Source organism: Delphinapterus leucas, chromosome 1, assembly GCF_059928025.1.
Source record: "Delphinapterus leucas isolate spDelLeu-1000000601 "Yukka" chromosome 1, BTC_Dleu_Yukka2, whole genome shotgun sequence".
NCBI classification, from domain to species: Eukaryota; Metazoa; Chordata; class Mammalia; order Artiodactyla; family Monodontidae; genus Delphinapterus; species Delphinapterus leucas.
The window spans coordinates 133,581,078-133,607,826 of record NC_143129.1 but is presented as its reverse complement, the minus strand read 5'-3'; the positions used below and the strand labels follow the sequence as shown (position 1 = coordinate 133,607,826).

General features: G+C 41.1%; 1 pseudogene; it reads right to left on the bottom strand.

Moving 5' to 3' along the window:
* Nucleotides 1-5,025: 5,025 nt before the first annotated feature.
* Nucleotides 5,026-7,319, bottom strand: LOC111178450 (dihydrolipoyl dehydrogenase, mitochondrial pseudogene; annotated as a pseudogene).
* Between the last annotated feature and the right edge of the window lie 19,430 nt (nucleotides 7,320-26,749).

Here is a 26,749-nt window from a genome sequence, read left to right as displayed (position 1 = left end):
TATTAAATGGAATGAGCTGGAAAGTTGAATAAGTATTCCATAATTTTGATTTAATTGGTGAACATATGTATTTCAAATACCTGACCCATATCAAATATGCTCTTCTCTCCTTATTGTTTTAAGTGTCCAAATTACTCAGGTAATCAACTCACGCCCCCCTTCCTTCTACCTTTTTGGATGTGATCTGTGCCCAAGACTCCCTCAGACACACTAATTCTACATAATTTGAAAAGTAACATAAATATTCCTGTTGTCCCTCTGTTCTTTCTAAGTAAATTTGAATGGATTCAAGATATTTTTCCAATGGCTTTAGGTATAGATGTTTGCAATGGACCAGAGCTCCCTGGGGGTAAGATGAAAAACAAACCCAGCTGGAGTATCCTGGTGACCCAGTAGCCCAGACCTGCCATAATAACCTATTTGGGGATGCCATGGTAATCTGGTCTGTGGCATTTGGCTGAGTGGTTCCAATTGTGACATATGATGATTCAAGTTTACTCATGTACACACCAGAACTTCACAAAATGACCTTTTTTGAGGTCCTTGAGGCTAGGGAGGGAGCAGGGAGGAGCACCGAGGCGCTCTAAACAAAGCAGCTTTGTTTTTACACCACTTGTTTGGACAAATGTCCCCTCATGTGCAGCAGCTATCTGCTGCTGGGCTCTTGGCAGAATGACTAAAATGGGACAGAAATTAAGGACACATTCTGAAGTCCCCTGGAAAATCACCCTCTCTGGCAAATGTTACCCTTGGGATGGTAACTCAATGGATGATTTCTTGTCACTCACTTCCTTACTCACTTTTTTCCTTTATGGGCATTTTCAAGGTGGTTGAAATGGCTACTTATTAGGCATCTGCTATGCATATCCTGTACCAGGTCCATGGAGGATGGAGCATGGGGAAAAATCATTTATCATCTTTGGGATTCATTCTCCTGGTCTGTAAAATGGAGAATTAGACTACCTTAGTGATTCCCAAGTTTTATACATATTTAATAAAGCATATTCAATTTTTCATTTAAAAAAGAGAAGAAAAATATCTTCAGAAACCACAGAAAATAAAGCTTCACAAACTCTTCTTAGCCAATACGGATATAAAAAGCATAGAATCCCAACAAAAGGGCCATCTGAATCTACATAAGGGCAAGGTATGTGATCTTTTATGCTTTTAACCTTATAAAACCAGTAGAAAAAAAAAAACAACTGGTTGAGAAACTCTGGACCAGATAATCTCTAAGGTTGTTTTCAAGTTCAAGAAATCTATGGTTGTACAAAATCGCCTCCCAAAAACAATTGGTGTTTTTATAGCTCAAAGAAGAGAGATGTATTCTTAGAGAAGGATAAATCGTCAGGGCTTGAGAGAGAGTCAGTCATTTCCAACACTGACTTCTGATTGTTGATTCATAAACAAATGTGTGTGCTGACCCACAAAACACGAGTTCTGATTAATTCTACTGATATTGGCCAGCAATCTAATTAATTTAGGCCCGAAGTGAATTTTTGACTTGAACTATCAATCTCTAATATCTTACTAGCCTAAATTAACCAGATAATTTAATGAAGAAGTATTTATTAAACTACTTCGGTTAACTTTCTCTTTAACTCTTTTATTTTTTGAGGGTTAAATTATAAAACTTTATTTTCATTACAGTTTAAATTCGGATCCCAAGCTTCCCATCTTTCTGTCGCACTTTTGATCTCTCCCTAATACCGTCTGTGCATATCCAATTCCTCCCATCTTCTTAAGAGCTGTTCAAATGCCAGTCCCACAAAAAGGTTTCCTCTTCTTCCACCCTCACTTCCCTGCAGGTGAAAAGAATTTCTCATGTTATCAATTTCCCCAGCACTTGATATTGTGGGATCTCTTTAACTCATGTGCTTTACAAACAAATGGGTAATACATTTAAAAGAAAGAAACAATAACATCTTAAGTTCTTTTTTTTTAAAGCTGTATTTTATACGGATTTTCTTTGCATGTGAACTTTTTTTATTAATTCAGACTGATGAGACAAAAGAGGAGAGAAACAAGATTAGACATCGTAAAGGAAAAATCGAAGAGCAGAGAAACTGGCAAGAAATTGAATTAGAAGAGAAAGTGAGGAATAAAATCCAAAAAAGTTTTTTAGGGAAAATCCCTGTGTACAGGAAAAGAATCCAAAGATACAACACATGTGCTTCATGACTCAAAGGTATTGGCTTTGTACCTGGGTGATTCATTTGGTGGAAAACATAGCTGGGTCATAGAACTTTTTGCTGGCCCCAAACTTTCTTGGAGTCATTTGAAGCTTCATTTTGTGTGTGTATTTCTTCTCACTTCTTCAAAGGAAATATTAATTGCTTTTCAGAAATAGCCCTGGTCATTGGAGTTTATCTGTTTGAGCACTTGAGATTTAGAATTAGATCATGGACTTTGGAGTATGGAAAGTATTTAAGAAACTGGGACAGATTTGTTCCAAGTGACCTCTCTTTGTGTCCTGACAGGAATAGATAGATAGTAGGTCCTACAAGGGAGCCCCGTTGAATAGGTCCAAAGGGGACAGTCTGCCCCTTGGAAAAGATAGACTGGACCAGTGGTTTAGAACTTTTTGGGCCATGACTCGCAGTAAGACATAAAGTTTACATCAAGACTGAGTCTCCACATATGCGTGTGTTTTATAAAACAATATCTTACTACATGTGTTATACCTATGTTTTCTATTCTAGTCTAGTCTTTTGTTGTTTAAATAAATACTGGCCAAGACCCATTAAATAGATTTCATAACTTATTATTGGATTTCTACATATGTTCCCCAGTTTCTTTCCTGTCTGCAACACCTTCCCCCAGACACACACACATTGCTCAAATACAGTACAGCCCATTTTCAGAAGCATCCCTCTCACTCCACCCCACATGTCAAAATACTTGCAGTTTCCTGAGCACCATGCTCTCTTTCACTTCCCTGCACGTGTCATTCTCTGTCTCTACTCAAAGCACTTTAGAGCTTTCTCACTCCACCTCCCTTTTCTGAACCAAGCTAACTCCATCTGGTTAAGACTCAACCCAGGGCTCAAAAGTCCTTCCCCTCAGCCTGTGTTGACCTGTTTTCTGCTCTCTCCCAAGCATCCTGGAGACATCCTTATCTTTATCTCAGCCTCATCTTGCTATGTTATGGTGATCCATTTATATGCTTTTCTTTCCCACTAGACTCCCTGAAAGCAAAGGCTGTGTCTTATATCCCCAGGAACTGGTCTAAGGTTTGACACATACCTGGTTCATAAATTTTGGATGAATGAGAGCCTGCCTGTTGGTCGGCACATAGTACTGAGTTGCTGCCTCCTTGGTAAGTTGTGGTCTGTTTACCACAAACGAGAAATGAGTATCCTTTAGTGGAAAATATGCACCTGAGTTGCAGTAGATGTGCTGACCCTCAGAAACTTTTTGCTGTTGCTCATAAGATATAGTGTAGCAAAGCAGGTGGAAAACTCAGGCTTTGGAGCTGCACAGAACTGGATTTGAATTTTGGCCCGTTGGTTACAAGCTCTGTGACCTTAAGCAAGTTACTCAATTTTTTAAAATCTCAGTTCCCTCATCTGCAATAATGACCTTCTATGGCTGTTGTTAGGATTGTGTAGATGTTAAATAATGGGACATAAGCTCCGTGAGGGCAGGAAGTTTTGTCACTTCGGTACCTTGTCATGGACTTAGAAAAATGGCTGGCACATATTTGCTGCATAGGTGAAAATTTTGCTGCTCTCAATAGGCCCTCAGTAATTCAAAGCAGCTCTTATTCCTGTGAATATCTTATCAAGTTTTGCCAGGATTCCTTGGAATATGCATGATGTGCATGATAATTCCTTATAACTTCTTTGGTCAGAAGTTAGGCTCCTACCTGTGAGAGGACACTTTCATAGCCTGACATTCAACGATTCAAGATGCAGGTAGAAACATTTGTCTTCCTGAAGAATGTTGTATTTCGTGCTGTTAGTCTAGAATGAAGTTTAGTCATTGCAAGGTTGGTTGATTTTGTAGAGGTCCTTCAGTTCTGTTTTTGAGTTGCCATGTATGGGCGTTTGATTCTTTCTTCTTCTCTTGTCTCTTTTCTTGTTAGACATCCATGAGCCATATCATCATTCACTACGTATTAGATAGACTCACACAGATTCTGATTCAGGGTCTTGGGAAACATGACTGAATTTCTCTGTGTTCCTAGAGTTGTTTCATTCTTTTCCTCTGCAGAGATCTTGTGTAAGATCCATAAGGATGGAAAATCCATTATTGCCTAATGTCCTTACTGTTTCCCATTTCATGAATAGATGTTTGTATTCCTAGGTTTCATTTTGGGCCTTTCCTATTTTCAGTACTTTCCTGAGTATCTTGTGCCAAATAATGAAAGTATCGTTTTAAGCTTTTTTGAATTTCATTAGCTCACGGACATTTCTCAATACTACATTTCTACCAGAAAGACAAAACAAAGAAAGAAATTTTAAGAAGCAATTCTCAAAGTCTTCCACAAAACAGGACAAATAAAATGATGGTATTGCTTCATTTAAAAGATCCACATCAAAATGTTCTAAACTTAACTTTCTCATGCCAAAAGCCACTTCATTGTAGTATTTACTGAAGAATCTTTTAAGTAGTAGGGTTAAATGATCCAGATTATTAGTCCATTATGGTTGTTTACCTTATATTTCACATGGTAATAACAGGGTTGTCCTACTCTTTTATATGTAAAAGTCTGCCAAAAACTATTTTATTCATTTGTTAGTGAATTTAGGTGTGAATTCCAAAGTGTGCTCCTTATCATAAATTCCTCAGATATATAATAACAGAGTGTATACAAAAAAAGAATGGTAACTCCTATGACACTATATTAATTTAATATCTTAAGTCCATCAACGGAACAATATACTAGTATACTTTTGTTCTCACACTGACTTCTGTTTTCAAACTTAAGATTACCCCTAAGTTACTATAGTCATATCAGACTAGGTGGGGCTCTTCATTACATTTTTGAAAGTAGGAGGAGGAATATATTTGGGGGAAAATAGGACATATTTTGGTAGGTGGAATTAAGAGAAGGGGAAGCATGCCTGACTAACTAATAGGTTTCACTTAGTTGGTTCAGTGTTGGAGGACAGGTAGACCACAGAAGGGCAGAGCTTTCTGGAGAAAACAGGAGGGTTAACATTTATGGAATGCCTACTACATGCTACGTGTTTCAGTCTTTTACATCCTCACACAGAAACTCTGGAGAAGATTATTGCATTAAATTAAAGATAGGCTGCCCATAACAAAAATTCAGTCATCTGTCCGAAGTCATACAACTCCTAGGGGGCAGGGCCCAGATTTGAACCCAAGCTTTCACAACTTGTGTTCTTTCCACTAACAGCACGGTCTTAGGGTACTCCAGGTAAACCTGTATGTGTCCAGTCAGGTGAATGTTGCACTTGACATCTTTTAAATTTCCACTTTACAAACATTTCTTGACAAACTGAGGGAGAAGTTCCACACGATGGAACTGAGATATCATCTCCGCTTTCTACCCCTGAATGGTTCCTCTGAGGGCATCACTGCAGCCTTTTACATGGATATGAAAACATTTAGTAGAGTGGAAAGTATTGTGTTCATGGTAGCCAAAAGTTCCTATAGTACATTTTTTTTTTACATCAGTTCAGTTTATACGTGTTTAACTTATTCTAATGACTGTTTCCAATGTGAAAACCAAGTTTAAAATAACTTGATCACCTTGTTTCAAACACAGCTGTTCACATACCATACTCCAGCTCCATCCATGTAAGTAAATCCTCTATAAAAGCTCCCAGGAAATTTCAGAAAAATATAATCTTCTAATTTAAAAGTTGATCGATTTGCCAAATGATGCAGCCAGGTTTGCTTCTCTAAAAGCTTCTGATAAGGTCGGATGTGCATGACAGACTCTAGCTATATCTTCACAGGATGCTCCATATTCCAGTGCAAGAGCAGCTCCATTTATTATTTCACCAGCACCTGGTCCTAGAATACGTGCTCCCAATACTCTGTCTGTTGATTTCTGCCCACGTATCTTCACCATACCATCTGTGTCAGCGTTTGTCTTAGCTCTGCTGTTAGCAGCAAATGGGAATTTCCCAACTTTGTACTCAATACCCTCTTCTTTCAACTGCTCTTCTGATTTGCCAACCCAAGCAACTTCAGGGTGTGTGTAAATCACCGATGGTACACAATCGTAGTCAATGCGCACAGCGCCACCAGCCATCCCTTCAACACAGATAAAGCCTTCATCCTCTGCTTTGTGAGCCAGCATTGGACCAGCAACCACATCACCGATTGCATAGATATTTGGAATTTTAGTTTGGAATCTGGTATTTACTGGAATTCTACCTCTAGGATCCAGCTCAATTCCAAGCTCCTCTAGTCCCAAATTCTTAGTAAAGGGTCGTCGGCCAATGCAAACCAGGAGTACATCACAAGTGATAACTTCAGCTTTATCACCAGAAGCAGCTTCAATAGAAACATCAATTTTTCCATCTGACTTCTTAGTAGCACCAGTAAATTTGGTATTCAATTTAAATTTAAATCCTTGTTTGTGAAGGATGCGTTGAAAGTTTTTAGATATCTCCATATCAATTCCAATTCCACCAACATGACCCCAAAACTCAACTGCTGTCACATCTGCACCAAGTCTTTGCCAAACTGAGCCCAATTCTACACCTATTACTCCTGCACCAATGACAACCATCTTTTCTGGAACTTTTTTTAAAGACAAAGCACCTGTAGATGACACTACTGTATCTTCATCAATCGTAATTCCAGGAAAAGGAGTGACTTTTGAACCTGTGGCTATAAGAATGTTCTTTGTATCAATAACTTGAGTGCTGCCATCGGCTTTCATAGCGGTGACCTGATTTTTCCCAGTTATCTTTCCATATCCATTTACATGAGCAACCTTATTCTGTTTGAATAAGTGGGCAATTCCACCCGTTAAAGCTTTTACTGCATTACCCTTCTGCTCCATCATCTTCTCTAAATTCAAGCGAACTTCAGACATTTCAATTCCTCTAGATGCAAAATCTTTTCCATGGGCCATATGGTAACAATGAGAGTTATTCAATAAAGCCTTAGAAGGAATACAACCAACGTTCAAACATGTTCCACCGAGTGTTTCATTTTTCTCAACGCAGACTGCCTTGAAGCCTAACTGGGCAGCTTTAATAGCAGCAACATATCCTCCAGGACCAGAACCTATCACTGTTACATCAGCATCAATTGGTTAATCTGCATAAGTTCTCAGTGGCACTGCAGAAACTCCTTGCAGACCATGAGATATTCGATTGACATGGCCTCTCTTATATTCCTCAGTCAGAAGTCCAAAAATCAGCTTCACAGGGCTAAAAACATGGTGTCATCAGGGAGGGTTCCTTCTTGAGACTCTAGTGGACACTCCAGTTCCTTGCCTTTGCCACCTTCTAGAGGCTGCCCATATTCCTTGACTCGTGGCTCTCTCCTCCCATCTTCAACGCCGGCAATGTTGTGTCATCACGGCTTCTCCTCTGACTCTCCCTATAGTACTTTTTAATAATAATAAAGTTGATTGCAGAATGGAAATATTACAAGGAAAAGTAACATGCTATAATATAAACTCCTAATGATATGAATATTAAAATGCAATCAAATGCATATTGAGGACATTTGCTCTAGTGCACAAACACAGGCATCCAGAGTGATGTCTTCTCTCTACTGTTCTTGCTTTTATCTTTAGCCATGTGAGAAGACTTTCAAGGGTCCTATTTCATTTCTCAGAGTGACAGGCTCATCCTACAACAAGCAGAGTGACTGGCCAAAGCTAACGGCTTCCTTGAATAAATTCATTTTCTGGTGATTTGGGTTCCCCTCTTCACAAGACTTCCTGAGATACTGATCATGGAATGGAATATTATCTCTTTAGTTCTGGGCACTTAGTCAGCACTCAGACCACATTCCTGGCTGCAGCCTGGAACATCACTTCTGGCTGGACTCACTTTTCCTTGCCCACCGAGATCAGCCAATTCACTGCATTTTATTGATTGTGAGCTGCTGATTTATCTAGTCTCCTCGTTTCACGTGTGAGGGACAGAGATTTGGAATGACTTCCCTCTGCTCACATAGCTGATGATAGAATGTGGGCTGGAATCCACATTTGACTCCCAGTCCAGAGCTCTTTCCATTCCCCGGTCCCTCACTTATTAATACATTCATCAAATATGTGTTAGATGCCTACATGCGTGTAAGGAGCTGTGACTTAAGACACAGATCCTGCACTCAAGGCCTTTACCCTTCTCTATGTTTTTGATTTCCAGAGGGTCTGAGTTCCATTAGGAAGATGACTCTATGCCAGGGCAATCTCTCTGCCCTGGATGGATTGGGCAATCACAACTTGTTACATACAGCTCCATTTCTAGTATCCAAATGTATTGTTCATAAACAGCCTATTCTCTAGTCTTCTTTTTATTGGGTTTTCTCACCCAAACATGACATTACTGACGGATAATGTTTAAATGGGTGGTCTCTGAAGATCAAGCTATTAATACCTCAAGTAGTCTCCATTTTCTCCCTAGTAAAAGATAGCACGGATGTGTATGCGTGTGTGTGTGTGTGTGTGTGTGTATGTGTGTGTGCATCGGGTGTAGTGCACTGAAACACTCAGAAGAAAACCATTTGTTCATGAATGGGCCACAGTACAAGCTACAGATTTCTTCTGGGCCTCACATGGCTGCCACATACACCAGACTACCAATATCAGATAAGCAGATTTTTGTCAACTGGTAATTTTTAATAATTTAAGCATACTTTTTTTCATTATTTTAAGGACCCATTTTGGAGCTTCATTTGAGCAGCAAGTATTTCCTGAGGTCCTGCTGTGTTCCCAGTCCTGTAAAGTTTTGGGCTATGGGAAACTGAGTCAGATATCGTGATCCTCAAGTCACTTTCATGCTTCTTGTGCTGTCATTCTTGCTTCAGTTGATCCTGAAGTAAAAAGGACTCGTAAGTCACAGAGGAGGTAGCTGAGGCCCCGAGAAGTTTAGTGACATGCCAAGATCCCCAATACTAGCAAGTGATAAAGCTGGGGCTAGATCTCTGATCTTTTTGCCACTGGACAGTACTCTTTTCTTTTTTAACTACACCAGATTGCCTGCCAATATTTTTCAAAAACACGGGATATATTAAAGAAATAATTCCTTGCAAACATATAATTGTGACCTCATGATAGAATAATAACAATGAAATGAAAATGTTAAAGTTAATTTAAAATGCTACCTAAAACTAGGTCATGAATGTATCCCCTAGCCTTTCCTCCCCATGGGCATAAGTGAGTTCCTTTCCCAAATGACTGGTTTGGATTTTTACACCCATGTGAGTTACAAAGACCTTTTTATTACAGGGATCCCTGCTGAACTTCTCCTAGGGAATGACTGTGATGGGAGAAATACAAGTAGCGAGTTCACTGGGCGTTTATAACTCGAGAGAAATCTCCTGCTAAAGCTTGGAGCTTACTGCTCATCCACCAGATTAACTTTGTCTGGGAGGTGGTCATTAGCCTCCCAAACCCCAGAGGTTTGGACTGTTCAGTTACACTAAGCCCAGAAGCAGGGAGGGATTAGGACACAGCTTCCCTGGGTGAAAATGGGGAAAGCTAAACTGCTTCCAGATTGCAGTTCACTGTCCCTATACTGATTTCTGGAGGACTTGAGAAGGTCCTGAAGCAGAAGGGACCCATTGGCTTTGGAGGCAAGAGATGATGGAAATGCACAGTTCATCCACAAACCAGATGCTCTTAGCATCACTCCCTAGCTGGGTGACATTCATGGGACTCTTTCCCATTGGTTTCCACATTTGTCAAATGAGCAAGAAAAACATAAAGAATTACAGATTGACAGTTTGGTAAGTTTCCCTGATGGTCACCTTACTGTTATCTATTACGTGGGCTATGGTGTTGTGTAGCCTGGGAGAACCTAAAAATCTGGATTTGGGGGCTCTTGATTTATTTGATTTATTGTCAGCAGATGACATTAAAAGTAGCTTGCAGTTGCTGAGCGGATCTAGATGGACAATGGTGGGTGGAAACAGGGAGTGGCCTGGATGGTGGCCGGAATTAGAGATTGCAAAGCACTTTCCCACACATTGTGCCATTGGATTCCTGCAAAGTCCTTCAAGGGCAGGTATTCCTATTGGCAAATGAGACAAGTGAGATTTGACAAAGGAGAAAATTGATGTTCTAAAAGGTTAAGCAATGTCTAGAGCTCACACACAAAAACAGTGGTGGCAGTATAAAAAGTAGAATATACGCCAAAGCCCTCGTTTCCTTATGCGACATACCAGAGAGTGATGAGAATCTACCACAAAGCTTTTTAGCTATCCTCAGGTAATCAGCAACTGTTTATAGTGTATTATTGACACGGGACTCCAGTCTTCTATTCTTTCTGGACCTCTAGAACTTCTCTTGTTTTGGCTTGTTTGGCTCCCACCTCTCTTGTTTGGCTCCCACCTCCTCTTGATCTATGTAGCTCCTTCAGCTTACCACTTAGACACCACTTCCTCCAAGAAGTCCCCAAGACTTTGTTAGGTGACCATTCTTTAGGCTTATGTGGTATCCAGTGATTATCACCACTTTATCCTTACCACTCTAATTAAATTACCCATATTGGAATATCACTCTCTAGGCACTAAAACTAGTTATTTACAAGTCATTCACTAGTGGTTATTTTTTCACCATTTAACCCCAACATATAAGATGATAAGCTCTGTCTGGATAAATAGTTCTTGAGTAAATGCTGCGTAATCTACTGTAACCAAAAGGGAATTTGCTTCCACATTACCCTTGGGGGTAGGAGAAGATGGAAAGCTCTCTTAAAGCCATCTAAAGCAGCACCATTTCCAGGAGGAGGCTCTCAGGAAACCAAACTCTATAGCCATTTGCTTAAAACATTAGGTTATTCCCAGAAGTAAGACTTAGAGTTGGGAAAGGACTAAAAGTGTGATAAGGATGGAAGTTAGTGTTTGTGTAACTCTATGGGGAAAGAGGTGAGAGTAGATATTTTTGGAGTTACTGGAAAACTTAGCCATGACACCCTGCCTGCTCATGTGTCTGGTGCTATTGCTGGGAACCAAGCTTCATACCAATCCTCTGTCAGATATCAGCTCCTAAGAAGAGACTTGAACTTGCTATGTGGCTATTTATAACTGTATCTCCCTATTTGGTTCCAGATTAGAAGACCCTACAATACCACTGATATATGTTATCAGAACCACATATCGACAGAGTATGACAATCATGGTAGATGATGAGCAGGGTGTAGGACTCACAAATCGGGTAAATACAGAACCCAGCACTTTAACCTAGAACCTGTATATCCCAAATCCTTTCAAGTATCTAGGAATTAATGAATGCATAAATGTAATCATCACATAAAATGAATTAGTGGAGTCCTGGCTGCAAGGCCATTTCTGCAATGGCAGAATCTTAAAGGACATGGAGAGCTCGACAAGGGTTGAGTATTACAGGCATTGTGCTGAACTTTTGGCAAAAGCATCCTAGGCAGTGTGTAAACAAATGGACATGGCTGTGCTCCAGTTAAACTTTACTTACAAAAATAGGCAGTAGGCTGTGTTTGGTTCCTCAGACTTTCCTGATCCTGGTGTAACGTATAGGTAGCAATTTACAATTTTATTTCCTTCTGAAAATCCTTCCTTTGTTCTCCTTTGCCTACAAGCTGAAGCACAAATTCCTTAACTCTATTCCAATCTGAGCAGTACTTTCAAACCACCTGAGAGTTTATGCTCTTTTTCTTCTCTTTGTGCTCAGTTCACATCGTTCTGTTCTTAAGGCTTTCGGCTTAACCAAATCCTACCCATCCTTTGTGGAAGATGTTCTCCAATGGGGTAGAGGGGTTATATCAGAATCATCTGGGGAGCCTTTTGACATTAGACATAGTGCTTATCAACCACCCTAAATTCTGATAGGCCCAATGAGGAGGTGGGGCAGGGCAGGGACTTGTATAGCTTGCAAATGTTCCTAAGCTTATTCAGGTGATAGACACTCTCCCCCCAAACCAGTGCTCTATGGCATTGCTAAAATCCCACTTCCTCCAAGAAACCTTTCCTAACCACATTAACCCATACTCAGCTTTCTTCCTTTGGACCCCATTAGTCCTCTTTGGCCAAAAAATTCATTTTTAGCACTTATTGTATTTTTTTGGTTTTTTAAGTGTTTCATGTATCTGCCATTGTTGTTCTAGGTGCTGGGGACTCAGCAGTGAACAGGATAGTAAAGACCCTTCTCACTGAAGATTACATTCTAGTGACAGAGAGAGACAGGCAATAAGCATGTGCCCAAAAGAACGGAGGAGATAATTTCAGATAATGAAAAAAAAACAAGTTAATGGGATAAGGGGTGACCAGAGAAGGGAGCTGGAAGGATAAGAAGGTGCTGTTTTGGATAGGAGAATCAAAAGGGTTTTATGGCATCTATAACTGAGCTAAAAGCTGAGTGCAGAGATCTAGGGGAAAGGAATTATAAGCCAAGGGAACAGCACAGTTTTATCTTTCTTTTCTCTGAAAATGCTGTTGAATGTAGAATATTGGAGTAGTCAGCCTTAGAGATGATTAACAACAGTTCCCTTATTGAGGACTGCCAAATAAAATGCAGGATACCCAGTAAATTTGAATTTCAGATAAATAACAAATAATTTTTTAGTATAAGGACAGATTATAGTATAAGAACTAAAAAAATATATTATTTATCTGAAATTGAAATTTAACTGGCTGTCTTTGTTTGTCTTCGTCTTGTTTGTTTTTTGGCTAAATTGGACAACTCTGCAGTTTACTCATAAGAAAAGTAACCCAGGGCAATTTATGTTTGATACCATCCAGTTACTTGGAGCTGAGTTGGAACAAACTCTGAATCTAAAGCAGAGCCAATTCAATTTGGTGTTGATATGTTAGAATATCTTACATTGTTTTCTAACTGTCTCCTTGGGTAGTGATTTGTCTCCCCCACAACTCCTTACGGTCATATTTCCTGTGACTTTTATTTTTTTGTCATACACAAGGTACAATATTAAGTACTTAATTCATTCTTTTATCCCCTTTCTATTGTAAGCCTACAGCAGAAGTACTGATCTGGGTACAAAGGGGACATGGCCTCTGTCCTTCAGATAATGAAAAATGAGTATATATAAATCACGTTAAATCAGCTCAGAACATGATAAAGTGTCGCGGCAGAAGAGCATGATGGCACTGGTGTTCTGGGCAGGGATAGATGGCTTCCAGCCTTGGGATTCAAGGAAGACGTCAAGTAGAAGTTCCATCTGACTTGGGACTTGATTGGTGGCAAGGATTTCAATAAAGGATTACAGAGAACATCATCCATGCAGAGAAAACAGCACAAACCAGGAGATTGTGGTGAAAATAACAGGACTTAACTTGGGGAACAAATCCATCCCTGTGTTTGCAGCTGAGATTTGAGTAAAGGAGAAGAGTACGTGATGCTGGACCTGGGTTAGAAAGAACCCTGAACACCAAATAAAGGTATTTGGATGTATTAGAAAGGTCATTAAAGATTTTTTCATCTGGCACTTGATGTAATGAGTCACGTATGAAGAAAATCAGTCTTTTGATGGTATAAAACATGGAGACCAGTGACAAAGTGACTGCAAAAGCCCTGGTTGGTTAAATGAGGGCTTGACTATAATTTATAATGAGAGAAAGGGAGAGATGGGACTGGATGCAATCGATATTTTTGAGGTAGAATCCACTGAGCCTGCTAACTGGTAGGTTGTAGAAACTGAGAAAAAGAGGAAGCATGGAAGATAAAGCAGAGATTTTAAGTTTAGATAACTATGGGAATGTGGATACCATTAATAAAAAATATGGAAGTCAGGGAAAAGGGAAGATTGTAGGTGGGAAGAAGATTATGGCTTTATCTTTTTAAACATAGCATTATAGAATTTCACAGCTATTAAAGTCATTATGATTATGCCCAGTCCCTTTGTTCCATGTAGAAGAAAACCCAGTGAGAGTAAATGACTTGTCTATGATCACTCTGCAAGTTAGTGGAATAGCCAGTTGGGGAAATCAGATGCCTTGAACAATGCTTATTCCATAAAACGATCTATTTTATGATGAGCTCGAATTTGTAAAAGTAGAATAATGATGTGGTAAGATGCATTAGTCAGCTGGAAACGTAGATGTGGCATTTCAGTAACAGATCAGGGACAATGATTTGGGAGCTATCAAAATGAAAATAAGATAGAAAGACATGGAAGTAAATGAAGTTGCCAAAGGAGAGATTAAAGGAGAGATTAGAGTCACTAAGTCAAGTGTGACAGGTGTCAATGGACACTAAGAAGTGCCCTCTAAAAAATAAAATAAATAGGAAGTGCCCACTAAATTTCACATTCAGGAGGCCCCTGGGTTTTGAGAGAAAGAGAGAGAGAAAGCAGTTGCCATTGAATGGAGGGAGCAGAAGCAAGACTACAGATATTGAAGGTTGATGGGCTGGTGAAGAAGTGGAACTAGAATTTAAAATTATTGCTCTGGAAGGTGGCAATAAAAGAAGAATGATGTGATAACGTTGAAGCAGGGCCTAAAGAAAAGCTTTTAGGTTGTAGGATGGGAAAAACATAAATGAGTGTATAGTAGAAACAGTGAAGGTCATGGAGGACAAGTTGTTAAAGGTGTAAATGAGTGAGGGTATAACTGAAATTATCAAGGTCTTTAAAAAAAAAAAACTAGAGTGGAGGAGAAAAAAACAAAACAAAATGAGGAGAGACACTAAAATGGATAGGTAAAAGTGGAGACAAAGAAGCCTCCTGAGGCATGAAAGGGGTGAAGTTGGTAGAATTCAAATTGACCTTTATCTTACCGGTGAAGTAGGAAATTGGATCTTTGGTAAAAGTGAGAGGATAGACATGGAAATGGGAATTTGTGAGCAGTGGGAATGTTTTCATATACACCTATGAGGAATCAGTAGGGGGATGATAAAACTGCACTAAGAGCCCTGCTGAGGTTAGACTTGGTCATTTGTGGTAGATGTAATTAACCTAGCATTGATGCTTTTCAACTACGGCAGCAGAAGAGAAAATATGGACAATGGGGGTTTCCCGGGAATTCCCAGGTAGTGGGGAATATTATTGTTTTATATACTAGTGTTGATGTGATTCATGTTAGATGAAGATCCAAGCAGAATGGGCAATGTGGGGAGGAGTTAAGGGCAAAAGTCAGGTTTCCAAGAGTACCTTTATGCTAGGATTTCTGATGGCGTTTGCACACATTGTTTCATGCAGTCCTCATGAGGAGTAATCATAACCTTATGGAGCAGCCATTATGACCCCAGTTACCCAGGTAGAGACCCTCAAAGTCACATTGAACAAGCAATTGCTTAAGGACTCAAAACTGTAAATGGTAGAACCTTTTCTTCTTCAAACCACGTTGGCTCTGCCCTCCAGTAGCCATGAAAAAATTACAAAATTAGGCAGGTAAGAAGGTTGAGCTTAGTAGAGGTATTTCAGAATTAAAGGTGGAACACTTCCCACTGAGAAGCTCCAAAGGGAAACAGAAGTGACAGAAGCAACAAGATGCTAGTTACAGATGTCAAGGCCCAAGAAGCTAGAGTTAGTTGATTTTTTTCCAGAAACGTTTCATTGAAATATAGCGTGCAGAGAGAAAAGTACACAAATCACAAGTGTAGAAGTCAGTGAATTTTTATAAAACGAACACAACCATGTAGTCAGAACCTGAAACAAGAAATACATCATTGCCAGCCCCATGAAAGCCCCCCTCAAGTGCCCTCCCAGTCACAATCCCCCTCAAGGTAACCACTCTCTTGACCTCTAACATCATAGATTCATTTTTCCCTCTTTTGAACTTTATATAAATTGAACCATATTTTTATGTGCTTTTTAATATTTGATTTCTTTGGCTCGACATTTAAGTTTATGAGATTCATCCCTGTCGTTTCATGTGGCAATTGCTCTGACTGATTTAACCACCACACAACCTTGCAAACAGTACCACCTTCTCTAGTGGTAAGAGAGTCTGATTATGTGAGACAGAGAAACAAAAGATTATTTAAATTTCTTTTTTATGTGCTTTCTTTGGGTATATAGTTGGGAAGACTTGATGGATATGTTTCTGATGTATACAAAGCTATGTTAAAGTTGCATTTAGACATAGTTTGTAGAAAATTTATAAGAAAGTTCTTCATGATCTACTTCATAGCACTACATACAGCCTTATACTCAGAAAAGAAGGTTCAAAATGTTCTGTGAAGTTTACATAAACACTGTCAAGTCAGTGAAGAGGATGGGGTTCAATGAATGTACTGGCATTTTGAAAGAAAACAAATTGTATTATTGTGAGGGTTTGGAACTTTAGCATTCGCTGAACTATTCTTAGTTATTGGGGAATCTTAGTTATTTGGGAATCGCTTACACTGAGTCCTGGAAGAAGATTTAAGGAAACACCAGTTGCCATTTGGTAATATCTCTTTGGGAAGGCCCTATGTTAGCCATGCTGCAATGCAAATATAAATAACCGGATACATTTTAAGACACATGACACAGTGTTCTGAAAATTAATGTCCCAGAGTGGTCAGAGATTTAGATGAGTACATGATTAGCATGGCAAGAGGGTTTAAGAAACCTCCAGGTTACTCACTTCCCTTGATACTCAGCTTCTTCTTCTATAAAATAGAAATAATGCTCCATCTTGCTCTCTGGCTGACATGGGAATCAGATGATGGATTTATGAGAAAGCGCTTTGCAAACTGTCAGGTAAGGTTATGGTATGATTCGTATCGGCCATTTAACCTCCTTTTCAGTTGCTCATGGCACGCCAAACTGAAGGAAGGATACCCAGATTGGAAGCATCGCAGATTGTAGCAAAATTGAGCAGGAGAATAAAGTTAGGATTATGGTTAGGGTTAGGATTGGGGTTAGGGTGAGAGGACTGCGTGAGAGTACAGGCTCTGCCCCAGACTGGTAGCTGTGTGGCTTCAGGCAGATTATTTAACCTTCTCCAGCCACAGATTCATCTCTAGAGTAGAGACAGTAACACTGCTTACATTTGGCAAGAGGAGGAGGTAATTGTCAGCCAAGCGCCCCTCGTGGCACCTTGTGCATAGGATGCTCCCAGTAAATAGTGTTAATTACCGTAATTCTCTAACAACAACAATAATAATGGTATAATAGCTTCAAGCAGCCACTTAGTGCTGTGGATGTGCAAGGCATCTGAAAAACACTGACCTCTTGGAGTACCTGTCTGTGGTTTCATTATTTAGGGGATCCCTTGCAAGTTTGAGAGTGGAAAACAGGCGGGGACCCTGGCAGCTCGCACCATGCGGCTGCTGGGCACCTGCAGGATTGGGGTGCCAAAGGCACCTCCTGTGGGATGGCTTCTGATGAGGTGAACTACTCTCTCCCTTTCCAGTCCTCTGTGACACGTAAGCTCTCTTCCTCCACTTCCTTAACCAAACAGAATAATAAAATATCAGAGCTAAAAGAGGCCCTAGACATTATCTGTTCCAACACTGGATTTCAAAGCTGCAGAAATGGAACTGAGAGGCTGAGGTGAACTGGTGATAAAACTGGGACTGGAGTCCAGATCTCCCAGTTCCCAGTTCAGAACTTTTCCTTCTACCCCACAGTGACCTCAGAAGATGGCTTCACCTCTACTCTCTCAGTGCAAGTACAGGATTATCTCCTTAAGAGTTGGACCTGAATCTGATTCCTCATGGAATCCCTGGGCAATGCTTTGCACCTAATAGTTACTCAGAAAAATATTTTTAAATGGCATCAGATTTGTGGGATACTCGCTTCTCATGTTCAGTTTTTAGAATCAGGGGTCAAACTTAAAGATCATCTTTAAATGACCTGGTTCATTCCTCTCTGCTGCATTATATGCACATGCCCCACTTTCTAGGGGCGGTCAACCCATCTTTTATTCTGCTTCTGTAATCTGCTGGACGGTCAACCCATCTTTCCCCTGCTCTTTCACTGCCCCGGTGTAGAGCTCTGTGCTAGCGCTTGTGGTGACATAGCACCGTAGAGTGGCTGAGGGTGTGAGATGAGGCATCAGGAGAGAATGGGGATACTGGCTGCCACTTACGAGATACTTAATGACTCTAAAGCTACATTTCCTTACCTGTAAAGTGGGGAAGATGATACCTACATCATAAGATGTTGAACGTTACTCGTACAGTGCACAGCATATAGGGTACTCAGTAAATGTCTTAGTCTTAGGTTGGATCATAGTTTGCACTTTGACATGTCTGGCTCCCCTGCCGAACTATGATCTTCCTCAGGTCCAGAACCTTCTTAGTTAACTTTATATCTGTGGGACCCTGAACAGTGTTGTCTGGTACATAGTAGATACTCAGTGTTTCCAGAAGGGAGGGACGAAGAGAAGGGAGGAAAGGAGGAGAAGTTGTAAGATGCAGATGAACTCCCAATCTAAGACACCAAAGACCTGGGTTCAGGCCCAGCTCTTCCAGTTGTGAGCTGTGGAGTGTTAATCTAGTCACTTAATGCCTATGAAACTCGTTCTCCTTCTCAGCAAAATGGGTTTGCTAATACTCCCTTCCTAGCAGCCTTAGGAGGATCATTTGAGACAGTGTATGTGAGGATGTTTTGTACATTGAAATGTACTTTCCAGATTTATTGTGAGAACTGTTATTGTTATGACAAGATCTGCCTTCACTGTCTCCTCGATTTTCCTAATAATCAGTTAGCCACTGGGCAGTGACGCCTGGCTCTGGAGTGGAAGGTGGGCAGTGACGCCTGGCTCTGGAGTGGAAGGCACTGCGTTCGCTGCTGTGAGGAAGTCTTTGCTTTCAGGATGTTTACAGTGTGGAAGGGAGGTTGGAACCCATGGCCTCCGCCTCTGGCCACGGAAGGTAGTTTGAGAGGACTCTTGGGCAGAGGCCCTTGACCTCAACCGACCTACCTCTGTGAGTGCCCAGCGGCGGTGGCTGTCTCTGAAATGACCCCTAACAGCATGTGCCTGCCAGGACTGCCCAAGCTCGTCTTTGGAATGCTGCCTCCTTTGTCAAATGCCACCAGCTTCACGTTCTCGTTTCCCTCGTAACACTCATGTTAGGGCAGCAAAATGTATTCCCTGTGACATAAATGTTACAGTGGCACAGCAGAGGGCAGAGGGTAGCCTGCTGCGGGTGGAAGAGAAAGTCAGGCGCTGATGTCTGACGGCCCACTTCCCCACTCTGAGCCTGCCTACGGGACCTGCTCTGGGACTTTCATCTGCACCCTCACGCACACAGTTCTCTAAATCCCCAAGTGTATAGGTCTGGGAGCCCCCTGAGAAACACACATCATGGGAAATTTTGTTTCAGTGCCTCCTCTACTCCATCAGGGAGCTGTAAAGCCTGTTCAGTGTAAAAGCAGCTCCTTATTCTAGACACTCCCTGAAGCATGGCCTAATTTCCCCACATCCAAATCCAGATTTCTTTCACCTACCCTTTGCATTTAAATGAGGCACTTAAATGGATGTTAAACCTGAGTTCTTTCCTCTGGAGGCCGGCGAGTTCGCCACAATGTTTAGAAGGTTTAGCTCACGTGAGCATTGTATTAATTATCTATGGCCCTTGTAAGAAATTACACAAACTTTGGGGCTTAAAACAACACAGATCAAGGTTTTGGCAAGGCTGTGTTACTTTCTGGAGTCTCTAGGGGAAAATCCATTTTCTTGCGTTTTCCAGCTTCTAGAGGCTGCCTGCCTTCCTTGGCTTCTGGCCATCTTCCACATTCAAAGGCAGCAATATCCAGTTGAATATTTCTCACATTCCATCATTCGGACACTGACTCATCTGTCTTCCACGTCCACATTTAAGGACCCTTGTATATAGGGCCCACCTAGATAATCTAAAATAATATTTTTATTTTAAGATTAGCTCATTAGCAGCCATATTCCCATCTACTACCTTATTCCTCCTTGGCCATGTAGCATAATATATTCACAGGTTGCAAGGATTAGGATGTAGACCTCTTTGGGAAGCCTTTGTTCTGTCTACCACAGGTATTGAGAGTGATGTCAGGATCTCAGGATGTCTCTGTAGTGGTGATTGGCAAACATGGCCCTTGGGCCATACACTTGTTTTTGAAAACAAAGTTTCATTGGAACACAGTCACTTGCATTTGTTTCTGTATTATCTGTGGCCGTTTTCATGCTTAAATGGCAGAGTTGAATATTTGCAACTCAGACCATGGGGCTCACAAGCCTAGAATAATTACTATCTGGTCTTTTTGAAAGAGTTTACTGACTTTTGCTCTCTAACTCTCTATATATCTCTGATTATAACTATAACTCTAAGGAATATCACTTAGGGACTTTGTGGATGTCTTCCTCATGTTTTTCACTCCTCCACCCCCAACACACATACTTTTAAAATTCCTAACAGTGCTGTCTGCCTCTCCTGCTGTTTCTTCTCTACCCTCAATTGCCATGAAACTACTAAACCCTTAATAGTAACACCAAACATTATACTGTATCATCTCTTTACTTTGATACACGCTGTTCCATTTGCTTATAAAATACTTTTACCTTCTTTTCCTATTTCTTGCTGAGAAAACTCCTATTCATCCTTTAAAACCCTGCTAAGGCATAACTTCCTCCAGGAAGCCTTCCCTATCACTCCTACCCAAGGAAAAGCAATTACTCCTATTCTCAAACAGTCTTTTCTGGACTGTGAGTGCCTCAACGGCAGTGATTGCTCTATTTACCCTTCTGGTATCCTCTGTGTCTATCATGGAGACCGACATCTATTATGTGTCCACAAATACCAGTTTAATTGAATGGTACTTTAAATGTTGTCAGTCAGAGTTGAGGCACAGTGAAGTGAGGGAACGGCTGTATGATCTTGGAGATATCCATTGCTTTCTCCTGGCCTCAGTCCTATCACCTATGAACCACGGAGTTGGTTTAAACATGATTGGTCTCTTGGGCCGCTTCCAGCTGTAGGGGTCCTTTCCACAGAGGATCCGGCCTTGTACCTTGCAGATGCTGAGAAGAGAGAAATCTCTTGCATTGGGCTTGTGCCCTGCAGAGCTGGAAATCACTCAAGTTGGTGAGATAATGTGTGGGCGGGCTGTGGGTGGGATCTTGTATTTGTTATTGACCTTTCTCCAGGAACCAATCAGAACATAGACACATGCCCTGGAGAGTCATGGCCGGGCAGTGTGTTCTCACGGTCCCCAGCTCATAATCCTCAGCAGCAATCCATGCCTGGAGCTCAGTCCACCTACTAGAGACCCACCCCGAGTCCTTGTAACCATATGGGAATCACACCAAACTCTAGGGAGTCCAAATTACCGTTTCCCCCTCCTCTCCCAGCTCCTTCATATCTGTCAATGGCTCTGCTCTGTCCACTCCAAGGCTAGAAACCGTGGTGACAGTTTGGCACACCTTCCTCTTCCTGGTCATCTCTTACGGAGAATGGTATATTTTTTGCCCTGTCATGAATTGGTATATATTTGTTTCCTTCCAGACCTTATTTAGAACTTCTCTCTTTCATCCTATTGTCACCAGCCGTTCTAGCCTGCATTGTTGTTGTTGTTGTTGTTGTTGTTGTTTTTTGCGGCACGCGGGCCTCTCACTGTTGTGGCCTCTCCCGTTGCGGAGCACAGGCTCTGGACGCGCAAGCTCAGCGGCCATGACTCACGGGCCCAGCCGCTCCGCGGCACGAACCCGCGTCCCCTGCGTCGGCAGGCGGACTCTCAACTACTGCGCCACCAGGGAAGCCCTAGCCTGCATTGTTTTCAGCTTAGATCCCCACAGTTGGGTCTTCCTGGGACCCCTAACTCTAGCTGCTTCCCATTGAGAGGCATCTTACACACTCCTGTTGGCTGCGTTGTCCTAAATTCCCTCTTTCCTCATGCCTCGCCCCTCGACCAGAACCTCCAGTAGCTCCTTGCTGCTTGGACGTCCATCAAGTCCAGACTCCTGCACTTCACAATCTGGCCCCGCTCTGACTCTCTAACCATTTTTCTTCAACAGTCTCTGTTCAGTAAGACTTATCTCCCTGCTGCTTTGCATTTCGTTTTGGATTCCATGTTTTTCCACCTAGATTACCGTTATTTGGTTCCTAATTCAATTAAGTTCAGTGCACTTCCACAAGCATGTATTAATAAGCCCCTGCTCTGTTCAAAGCCCAAGCGTGCCTTTGCTGCCCCCGGTCCTCAGATGATCCAGCCCACAGCCCACACATTGCTGTTTGCCTTTTGTGACTAAGCATTCCCGCTCCCCTCTCGGATCACACATTCCTAGAGGACAGCAACGACTTGTCTTTTGCTTCTTTTGAATCCCGGACCAGGGCCTGCTACTAAGCCCACACACCCAGGCCACCTTTCCAGCCTCATTCGCCATTTCCTTTCCCACCTGTTCTGTCATTTATGCGTTAATGATAACGCAATCTACCTCACAAGGTTGTCTTGAAGATTAGAGAGATTTTGTTCAGGCAGACTCTCAATTAATGGTTGCTCTGACTAACATTATCCTTATCCATCCTTCCCGTGGTCCTTCAGTTTTTGATTCATAAGCACTTGAGCATTTGGAGTCAGAGAAAGTAACCAAAGGGATTTTATCATGACGACTAGACATAGAAATTGTTCTTGCTCCTAAATCTTGATCAGAACATTCCACACTGAACCCATAAGTTATAGTAGGTTATTGGATTTCATTTTACTTGTTTATAAGGTAAGCATTTATTAAGTGCTTGCTGTTTACCAGGCACTGTTCAGGGTTTGCCATTAACAATCTCAGTGGCCTCTTTTGTAGATGAGTCATTCCCTCTCCCTCGTCTCAGACCCAGCCCTCTGTACTAAGAGGAAGTGTGGTATAGGAACTGCAGTTTAAAGTTTTTCTGAGGGGTCGGTCCTGAGCTTTGGCCACGTGAAACTCAGTCTCCACTCTCTCCAGTCTTCCTCCTGAGGCTGTGGCTGCCAGGTGCCAGCTGGGGCCTTCTGTCTGCTGGCTGCCCGGGCTTATTCAGTTTCAGAGAAATAATTTCGAATCCAAACTACAACTATTTGAAATTCATTCAAAGTGTAGCAGTATTTCATTCATTCAATAAATTCAATCAGTGAATAAATTCAATTCAGTAAATGTTTGCTAAATTAAAGCAATCACTCAAACAAGACTGACTTAATCTCAAAATGTCTGTTGATGTTTCTGCAAATAAGTTTTGTAGTATAATCTGCTTTGTAAAAGATCACTATTCCCTTGTTTACTATTTCAAATAATATTAACTCTCATAATTCAAGGCAACCTCTTAAACAAATTACGTGACGGTGTGTGATAAATGCTAGAAGAACCACCAGAGCAGAAACAAAACAAGCAACAAGAAACCTCAGCTAATAAGAAAACAACTTTAAAAATGACTATTGGGGTCTATTATCTAGATTATTCCAGTTTTAAGACTTCAGAATCTGTGTTAAATGGATACATGTGTGAAACTGGCAAAAAAGAGGCCAGAAATGTCAGAAGTGACATGCAAAACATTTACAGTTCTTGTTTGTATGTGTGTGTCCGGGGGAGATTGAGCCAATATTTTCTACCTCGGCTGCACATTTATGTTGGCGGGATTTCCCTGGTAAATATTGGTTTTTACCAAACACTGAAATCTTTAATCACATTTAACAGACACTGCATTATACTGCGTTAGACACTCCATTAGAAAAGGAGAAACAGGGAGACACAACTGATAGCTACAATCTTTCAAAGGTGAAAAGGAAAAATCAGAATCAAGTAAAATTCTTTAGCGGCAGAAATGCCAAGAAAACCATTGCTGAAATACAAAATTTTGTTTTTCTAAAGTCTGGAGCTGAGTTCAGTTAAGTGACGTAGTTTACAAACCAGGGGACATTAGGGCAGGAACGGAAGTACTGCTAAATTAGGAGAAATTGGTCAAAGGAAGGCAAGCTAGCTGTGACATACACAATGTTGGCTTCTTTCTCACATTCTCAAACAATTCTTGTTTGCTACTGTGTTGAGTTGGGTTGCCATGAAACCTAGGACCTAATTTTATATTTGTGTGCTAGTCAGAAGTTCTGAATCTGTCACATAAAGCAATTGCTTGTCTATGTGCAAACAAGGCTGCCAAAAACATAACCTTCCTACCACATGTGCACGCTCGTGCACGCTCGTGCACGTGGGGACACACACACACACACACACACACACACACACACACAACTCCACTCCCAAGAGTCACTTGGTTTTATTCATTCTGTGCCTTCATTCACATCCAGTGGTCCTTAGTGAATCATCCAGGACCCCATAAATCACCTTGAGAGTCTGTGGGTCTACCACTATGTTCCTTCCTCCCATCCCACCTCTACACTCCCTAAATCCCTGCCTCTCTCATCTCAGACACAGCCCTGGACTGCTTAGATGTTTCTAAGGATGTCTTCAGGAGGACTGGCCGTTTTATCTCTGCTTAATTAAATCATTTCAGCCCACATTTTAGGGCACATGATGACAAGATTTGAAAGAAGCAGGGACACTGCTGAGATGAATGGTCAGCCCCACTGAAGCTGCCTAAGGGAAATACTGTTTTTGTTTGTTTCTTTCCTTTTCCTTTTTTTTTTCAATTTTTCATCAGCTCCCAGGAGAGACTGAAGAGGTGGGACTCCCAGGAAAATGAAAGACTCAGAGAGGGTGGTTATCGCCCAACTTTTGGCTGAGGATGAGGGTCACCCGAAGCAATTCTAAGAAGAACAAATTCCCAGAGCCCACCCCAGAGAGACTGCTTCAGTACCTTGGGGTTTGCCTGGGAAGCACCCCCAGGAGATTCAGGTGTAGCTCTTTCACAGACCGGCATAGTGATGGAGTATGAACTTCAGATTCAGGCCGGATTATAAACTGAGTTCCACCACATACCTAGTGTGACTTTGGGCAGGTTGTGCAATCACTCCAAGCCTCAGTTTACTCACCTGTAAAATAGGAATAATAACTACTTAATGGAGTTGTTGCAAAGATTAAATGAGATAATATCTAAAGTCTCTCACATGCTGCCTGAGTTATAGTAGGTCAACAACAAAGTGAAATCAATCCAAATGTCTCCTTGGGACTTACCCAACAGAGGCAGCCACTAAAGCCTTCCCAATGGCACTGGAGGCAGACTGGCTAAGTCTGAATTCTGACGCCACTAAATCTGTGGCTCTCAGAGAGCTCCTGAATTTCTCTGTGTCTCATCTGCAAAATAAAATGATCTACTATATATAAAATAATACTCAGGTCATGAAATTTTGATGAAGGTTAAATTAGTTCATGCATGTAAAGTGCTTAGAAACTTCGGTAATGGATAAATAATAACTCCAATTATTTTCCTTTTTACCACCTCTTCTAAAGTGAGTGTGTGGGGGGAATGAATGTTGGCTTTGGAGTATTCACGTCAATAGCAATAGCTTTATGGTCTAGAACAGTGATGTCCAATTGTCATGTAATGCAAAACCCATAGGAAATTTAAAATTTTCTAGTAAACACATAAAAAGAAACAGGTGCAATTTGTTTTAATAATGCATTTTACTCAGTTCACTATATCCAAAATATTATAATTTCAACATGTCAAATGTAAAACTTTTCAGAGATATTTTACATCATTTTTCTGTATAAAGTCTGTGAAGTCCAGTGTGTATGTTACACCTGCAGCACATCTCCAACCACATTTTAACTGCTCAGTAGCCACAAATGATTTATAACTATCATACTGGCCAATGCAGAAATTCCAGATTCTGAAGAAAGTCCCCTTACCTTGACGAGCCTCAATGATCTCATTTATAAAAATGGAGAGAATGTTCATGGCTTTGTTTGTAGAAGAAAATGAGCACACTTGAAAATGCTTTGTCAACTGGAAAAGACTGTATGTAGTACTTTTGGCTCTTGGCAAACTCTTGACTGTCAAATGCGATGACGTTCTCACATGGTGAAGCACCCCAAGTCCTGTGTGATCGGAGACATCACCCAGGAGAGCACTAGGTGGAGGCACTTTCCTATAGGTAAGTGAAAGAGATTTCAGCCCATAACATTTTGAGTGACAGGAAATTTCTACCCCTCTTCTCCCCGCTTACCATGCTCATTCCCAATGGCAAACACCTTTTCTTCTGCTCTCCATTGATTCTTGAAATTCCTTTGACAACTTTCACTCTACAAGTAAAGAGAAATTTAAGGTATATATAACCCTTCAATTCCCCCTGATCCCACTCAGTTTGGGACCTCATTACTTCTTAGCGGCTAACTTTTTCTGCAAATAATAATCCCTGATAATAATAATTTACCAGGTGCTTATTTTCTACTCCATCCTATTATCCTTACAACTTACATCTATCAGATCAATTATTCATCTTATAGGCTTCACTGTAATAGCAAGAGCACGGAACTTGAGGCAGAAAGCCCAGGCTCAGGTCTCCGGGTTCTGCATTTATCGGTTATGGGATTTGGAGTGAAATGCTTAAACTCCCTAAACTTCAGTCTCTTCCTGTATAAAATAGAGACAGTAAAACATTTCTCACAAGGCACAATGATGATTTAAAAAGATTATACATATGAAAGAGATCTATAACTGCAAAACATTAAACAACTGTATAACAATATTAAGATATTTATAAACCACTGTGTGTGTCATCCTTCCGTTGAACAGTTTTCAATGGCTCCCCACTGTCTGCCAAATAAAGTCAGATTCCTTGGTCTAGCATAAAACACTCTCCAGTATCGGGCCCTGACCATGCTA